An 8,098-nucleotide genomic window follows, 5' to 3' on the forward strand; every position below is an offset into this window, starting at 1 on the left:
CGAACTTTTTTCAGAAAGTTCTTAGGACATTCCCCTCAGACTGAGGAACAACCTCCACCACTTTTCACACGGCCACCCCTGGTGTTGATGTAAAGCTCCCCTGCAGTTTTTGTACAGCTGTTGGCTGTGCTCTGTTCTCCTCGTCAACTGGGCATTTCTGCATATCATGCTCATATACACACACATACTATTTAGGTTGATAGGAAACAGTTTTCTATAGCATGTATATGCAGCATGTTTACACTGCCTCCTTAAGATACATTTCTCTGGTATACTGGACATCCATGTCCCCCTCCTAGACATTCCTGCTTTTTAGCAGTGGTTCTACAGGCAAAACAGGCTCCCAGCTTTGCTCCCTTGGGGTTTAGCTCAGATGCATGAAGTGGATGTTGTGAGTCCCTCATACTGAGCTTGCTGTTTCAATCAGAGAGAAAAAACACTTTCCGTTCAATCCAAACAGACTTGCTAACATTAGCCGGACTCTGGTACCTCCCTGTTCCCAGGCTCTCTTGCCTTGCAGACTTCGGCTTTTGATTCATTTATTATAAAACGGGTGAAAATAGCAGTCTTGGCTTTGATGGAGGAAAATTTCCAAATGTTGCACAGGAAGACAACCATTGCATCTCACTCATTAGTTCAGATGAGTTTGACCTCCGGTTTTGATTCACATTTCATGCACTCCATGGTGCCCTACACACAATACCAAAAACACCTCTAGATTTTGCTGTGCATGACAGTGTGAGGGCACAGTGAAGCGTAACTGGAGCATCATGGTTGAGACAGTGGAGGTACAATTTACAGCTCTTCACCCAGACTTACCGACCTGGGGGCAGAGAGCCTGATTCGCCCCTTATGTGCCAAGATGTGGAATTCTGTCAGTCAATCCAGACTCCCTTACTAGCAATGCAGCTTCTTGTGCCTGCTGTTTCTGCTATATAAAGGCTTCAAAACATCTCGTTTGGGAGCTCTATCTGAGAAAAATAAGCAAATAAATCAGCAGTCAACACAGCCAAGAATGAAGCATGTGAATTTCCAGTGACTCCTGTGCAGATTTTGCAGCTGTGAGAGGCTTTTAACCGACGCATATTTACTGGAAAAAGGCAAAACCTAGGCTTGAATGATTATTTCAAACCCACATAAAGGGTAATCTGGCCCAGTTCAGCAGCTGAATTTCAGTTAGGACAGTAAAAGGAAGTGCTGAGATTATCCTCAATATGTGTGAAAATTTTAGGATTTTATCCTTATAAAGCAATCAGAAAAATGTTTCAAGTTGGAGAAAATGCTGAACTATTTCTGAGAGACTCAATTCATTTCTGTTTGGAGTATGTTCACTAAAACCATATGGATGGAATGAAGGACTAGAATCTCAACACCACAAAATGACGCAGGTGTTCCATTTCTCTTTCCCCTCATCCTGCCAGGTTGCACTTACAGCCCTTGCTCAAGAATATGGAAAATGGACATTTGTTGCTCTGTTTTGGCCAAGGAGACCAGAACCCACAGCTCCCTATTTCCAGGACAATCTTTTTGGGCTTACTATTTGAGCCTGGAGAAGATTGAGTGCTTTGTGGAAATGCAAATGGAGTCATTTAACAGCAGGCTGTGCCCGCATAGCTTATAGACTAGCAGTTAGCCACTGTCCTGAAAGGTGGGAGATGCAGGGATTTAGTTTGTTTCACTAGAGATTGAAAATCTGGTTTCTCCACATGCCACATGAGTGAGCTAATCACTCCAACTGCAAGAAAAATAAAAACATCGTGCAGCATCCTTCTCCTTCACCAGGAGAAGCCCACTGAAAAAAGCATTTCTGGATTGAGCTGTTCAACCTCAACTTGCCAGCAGTTTCCCATCCATAAAATGCAGCAACCACATGCAAAGGAATCCTTGACACCCAGCTCCAGCCACAAAGGGAAACCTGGAAAACGTTAAGATACTGAAAGGGAAAATGTTAAATGAAGATGCTCCATGGCTACCATGCTCACTCCCAAATGGACAGTGAGTCCATGGTTTTCACACTGGTTGAATTGCAGGAGAAGCAACCTCAGAAACAGCTACAGCAGTTCTGGGTGCTGCCGTAAAACCCTGTACTGGATGTTACCAGCCAGAGACAGTGTCTAGCACCATGGGCAGAAAAAAGTTGGTATTACTCTTGGGAAGAGGCAAGACCTGTAACAGCTGATGGTGGCAAAGAGCATCCCATCTAAACACACAGGCTGAGTAGGGATTCCAACAACTATGTGTTCACAGGGTGCTTCAAGCCACATTCATGGAAAGCAGCACTCTCTGTGTTTAACTCCTCTGCAAGGACTGCCAGTCCTTAAAGGGTTGTGTGGGTTTTTACTCTCCTCTTTTGCTACGTTTAGAAGCAATTTCCACATCTTATCAGCTGAAAATGAAGTTTTTCAGGCATATTTTCACCCAGTAGCATGCTTGGACCACTCCAAGGAATTGGAAAAGGGAAAGCACCTCATCCAGCCCAACAAGCGAAACCACAACCGCATGACTGCCTGCATTCACTACGGAAAATTTGTTGTATGGGGGGCAGGGGGGGGAACCAAACCTACTTCATCATGTTTTACCAAGCTCATCTTCCAGCAATACTCCAAACACGAGGGCAATACCGATCACTGTTCTAATGTGCTGTCAGGGCATTGCTTTCCTCTGAATGGATGCAACAAGAGCTTTGTGCTGCCAGCAGCTCCTCTGTCCTACAGAGCACCTGTGCCTAGGAATGTTGCTCATACCCATGGCCAGCCTAAAGACTCCAATAAATGAATCCCTTAGGTGTCAGCACTGGCCAAGCAGAGATCATTGACTAATGAAAGGACCAGATAATGCAGCTTTAAGCTTCCTTCCGTCACAAACATCCAGCATGAAACAAGTCCAGCAGCACTTAGTACGTGAAAGCTGAAGCAGCCAGATACTGCGGCGAATGAAGAGACAGGACGCAGCTTGATGCAAGCAAATGTCAATTTATTGTACAGAAGCACGAGGTTTTATACACTTTCAGAAGCTGCGCGTTTTAAACAGATTGGTTCTTGAAGCTAAGCCTTGCATACTAGGCAATCCCTGATTGGTGGTTAACTACCATCAATTAACAACAAGGTGTTATCTATCCTTGGTGCCATCCGTCTCCCACTCCCCTGTGCTCTGTAAACACGTCTCATCATGTTAATTGTTGTCTAGACAAGCTCGAGCACATTCCCCTCAGCTAACTGATTGCCACGCATGGTCCTAGTTTCCAGTCCGCTCCTGCAAGATACTCACTAGGACAAGATTCAGAAGTACTTCCAACACATTGACTGTGAAATAAAGCATCATCAAATATCCCTGCCACTGTAGTGGACTCCAAGGTGCAATTGCTCCTGCAGGTGAGGCAGGCTCGTATCTAGCGGTTTTTAAAGACTGCAGCATCAGAAGCTAAGGCACAAGAAGGATAGCTCTACAGGCTCATGGCCAACCAGTTAACACTTGTGCAAGGCATCACAATTGTTAAGAGCAAGGGCTGTTCACCAACAAGAGACTGGAATTTGGGGGAGCTATCTTTAACTAACAAACCCACCTCTGGGCAATTTAGTTTCTGGACTTAGATACATGCCGTTTGAAATGTCACGTACATGGCACCTCTCCTAACTTAATTTTAAACTGGACTGAACTACCAAACCGATCCGCATTTTTTTCTCCCTCACAGAGTACTGTAGCTGGGAACTCCTCGTCACACACAGACAGCCTTGCTATGTGTAAAAACTTCTTTTCTGGACAAAGCTAATGTTGCAATAACTTGTTTGTTCCAGTCATCCCATCAAGTCACCCTTTGATTTTCAGATTGTTTTTGGTTGGGACCTGGTGGTAGAAAACTGAGAGGAGATACAACAGAGGAATCAATCTCAAAAATACTATTTCTTTCAGGCTGAAAATGCAAACACAGGGGGGATGTGCAAACACTTGACTGCTGTTTTGGGCTCACCAGAGGGTATGTGTGGGACGACAGGGAAGAAAACCTGAAGAAAGCAAGCTATTGAGTTTGATTCACTGGTTTTGGATGTTAGTAGCTTCCCAAAGAATGAAGAGGAAGGAATATGCTTTACTAAGGCCCTTCCAGAAACACCGGAATTAAAGGAGAGAAATCAGGCTGCTGATGCATGCCAAAGCTTTACAGGGCTTCTCTCACAATCCAGCTGTAAGTAATGCTTTCTCAACTCTTGCTCGTGATAAACAAAAAACACCCTGTAGTATGTGACCAGGAAAGGCTCTGCTGCTGCGTTTGGTTCCAATACTCAACAGCTCTCAGCTGTTTCTAGAAATGCATTTATTTTCCTCTTTTAGATGCAGTTCTACCACTTGCAGAAGTGGGACCTGCCCCAGCGTGCTCCAGCCCACATCAGCACACCTTACTGAGAGCAGGGCAAGCCACCCCCAGGCCAGGGCAAGCACACACACACAGTTCCTCTGGTCACCCTGCCCACTTCCAGCCACAAAGAACCACCCTTTCACAGGCATTGTGCAGCCTTCGTCGCCCCTAGGTAACAGTAGCCCTCAGACCTCGGATGAACCATCACACTGATACAGAACATGCAGATAAACAAGCACTTGACATCATCCCCTGAAAGAGATATGGCATAAAGATAGCAGGGGTTATAACAGGGTTTAATATTAAACTAGTTAAGAGCTTAAAGTGGACGAAGCAGTTGCTTTAACCTGCACTTTGTATCTTTTTCTGGGTACTGAACACACGGTTTCTTGCACTTCAGCACCCACATCTTCTTTGTCATTCTGGCTTAGAAGAACAAACTGAAAACTGAGCTTCATCTGGTTGCACTGAAAGGAAGAAAATCAAATAAATATCTGGATAAGTAGCACTTCAAGAGTGTAAGCAACCAGGCAAAGGAAAGCTGCCAAGGTCAACTACCTACCTTCCCAAAGGAAATGTTAGGGTAACCCAGCTACAGGTCTGTGTTGCTGGTGTCAACTGAAGAAGCCAAATGACTTAACACCTTAGGGGCTTTCAGCTCAAACATGCTGAACTGACCCAACAGTGCAGGACGTGGTGTGGGCTACGCTGTCCAAGATCAGAAAAAGTCACTCCTGCCCAACGTTGTCTCCAAACACAACTGCTACTGACTACAGATGAAAGACCATTACACGCATCATGTCCTCCCAGCTTGGCAGGTTACCAAGCCAGAACTCACTAAGTTCCTCAAAAGGTTACATATATAAATATATATACACACAGATAATATATACTTTTATATATATATATAATTATATACATATATATTAAAATGTTTAATATAAAGGAATAGAAAAAGAAGTGCAAGGGTAGGAGACATCTAAGCTGTACGCTTAAACTGTGTAGCATCCTGTTCTGCTCTCCTGTATCTATCAGTAAAAGCATCTTTTCGGGTTCAGACTTTTCCAATAAAAGTTAAAAGCAAGTGTAGGCACATACATTATGACAATTTTTAACAAGAGGTCCTCTTTTCTCATCTATCCATGACCTCTGAAGTGCTCAGCACCCACCTTCCAAGCTTTGTAGTGGCAGGTTACACAGGGGGTTCAAGAGTAAGAGACACAGTATGTATCGGTCTTGTTTCTGTATATTATCTAGCAAAGATACTTGAGTGGAAAACATTCCTAAATTTTTACAGTCATAGGAGACATGAAGAGAGCATTCTGCCAACACACATGAAGGGTGGGGAAACAGAGCAAAGCAGGCGTTGCTACACATCTGCTCTATTGTGCTGACAGAGCTTAAATGATTATCAGTTCTAACTTAGAGAGCAATGAAGCCATCAAACAACATCTCAGAAATGAAAGATTAACCATTATTGTCGTGATTTGAAACAAATAAATAAAATCCTTAAGCCAAGGAGAGCCATCACATCTCACCCTCTTCTTGCTTCAGACATTCCTTTTGGGAAGTAAGCTCCTTGGAGATGCAGGTAAGCAAGCCTAAGGTGGCCAAGGCAACCACCACCCCAAGGGAGATGAGATGCGCTCCAAGGATGCAGGTTATCGATGCTGTTCCTGGGGCTTTGCAGAATTTGGTATACAAGAGCAGCCACAGTGTGGAAGTCTCCTCTCCTCTCAATTCTTAGGTCTGCTTCACATCAAGCACCTTGTTAGGCCTGGCTTCATCCATCACATCTGGCCAGGTCATGGGGAATATAGTCACAGGATAAAGGCATTTACCTGGGAACTACTAGAAGACTCATTTTGGTACTTCGGACGGGCAGCAACATCGCACAAAGTATCCCTTTACATTCAACTAGCGTGAACTCTGGGTTACAATAACAAGCAACTGGGAAGTTCAAGCCCTTATCACCTTCCTCAGCTTAGGATCTTAAATTACTACTCAGGTAGTAAAAGCCCCATTTAAAAAGTGTTTTTTATTTTGGATCTGGTACAGCCAGGCAATAGGAAGGGATGCTCAGATCACTCGGGCTGATACCTTAAAGCCTGTTTTAGTTGGTGACGTTGCTGGTGTAACCACAGCACACCGCAATACCAGTGGGACACAACACATGCTGAAATCTCTATTACTGGGCTGCAAAACCAGACAGCATCACCAGGCACGAGCAGAGCTGTGCTCAGGGGTTACAGCTTCATCTTCTAAAAGACACAGACACTTTGGCTGAGTGCTTTGAGAGAAGATGGGCTGCAAAGAGCAGCTGGAAAGGCACTGAAGAGCAGCAGGAGCATGCAGCGTAGTCAAGTCACCAGAGCCAGCTCTCAAATAAATAAGCATGAGGTCGTGGATGTGAAATCACAGTTTCACCCCTTTGCATTGTGAATAGGAGAGGGCAGACCAGTGGATCTGGAGCTTTGGGAAAGGCAGGGTTGACTCTTAAACCAGCCCTGAAGGAAAGTGCTGGCCACTCCTTGATATGGATGAAGGAGTCTTGTACCAACTCTGGTCAGGACTATTTAAGCTAAGGGAATAAGCATAATCTCCAGAAAATGATAAAGCAGAGGCAACAGCAGCTTCTTGATGCTCTCTGCGCCAGCACTATCCTGCTTCATCGGCTCAAGGAGGAAGAGTTTCAGTCTCCCGAGAGACATTCAGTGGTGAAACAAACCCTGGTAGAGATGGGCTTTTACCATGGAGGTACATCATGTGCAGAGGGTGATTCCTTCAACTCCAACCCCCACAGGAGGCTGATGTCAGGTTTATAAAGGAGCCAGAAACACAACACTTGGAAACATGCCATGTTTCCACAAATTCATTAAGATGCACCAGCACTAATGCTGTGTCTGCCACGGCATTAAAGGCAGTTTGTAACGAACAATCATAATTAGAGAACTTTGTCAAAGTAGAGGACGATGTCAAATAGTACAGTTTATCTGCTGCTCACTTTCAAGAGATCTTTGATGCTATTTTGTCTGATCCCAGCTTTGCTCACTGTACTTTGAACTCTCTTAGAAGCCAGTAGTCACTGGTTGTAAAAGTAGTTTCTCCACCTCCACTTGCTCTTTTCCTCTGCAATGCTCCCTGTTTCTTGCTCTCCACAGTCTCCAGTTTGCCATCAGGCAGCTGGGCCAATATCCAGTAGATCCCACTGCGCTTTCACCTCTGTAATTCAGAATTGAGTGGCTCCGGTTTCAAGCCAGCAGTTCCTACGTCGCTGCATGCACGCAAGAAACACACCCCATGCAGGGTACACAGTACTCTCATACCTTTCCAAGCATGCAAAATGCATCAATTTGAAAAAAATGAGATTGTTAGCCTATGCAAAATATTTACTTGGAATCAGTCATTACATGCTTTTACATTTGATGAAGATATTAGCAGAATACTCAAAGAAAACCGGTATATGCATCAGTTTAATGACTAAACATGGAATTTGGTCCATTAAATGTCAAAGAAATAAAAAAAAGAACTATCTTGTATTTTTGCAGAAAAACTTTGTTTTCAACACAGGGGTCAAAACTGGATCACTCAGCAGTGTATATTGGTTTTAGGACAAGAAAAAAAAAAGGGGGGGGGGGAACGGGGACTCCACATCAGTGTTATTTCCCCTCCCTCCTCTTCCCCCCCCCCCCCCCCCCCGCCCCTTTCCACTTCAATTAATATCCTTCACAGGACCATCTTCTCTAC

Source organism: Falco naumanni, chromosome 3, assembly GCF_017639655.2.
Source record: "Falco naumanni isolate bFalNau1 chromosome 3, bFalNau1.pat, whole genome shotgun sequence".
NCBI classification, from domain to species: domain Eukaryota; kingdom Metazoa; phylum Chordata; class Aves; order Falconiformes; family Falconidae; genus Falco; species Falco naumanni.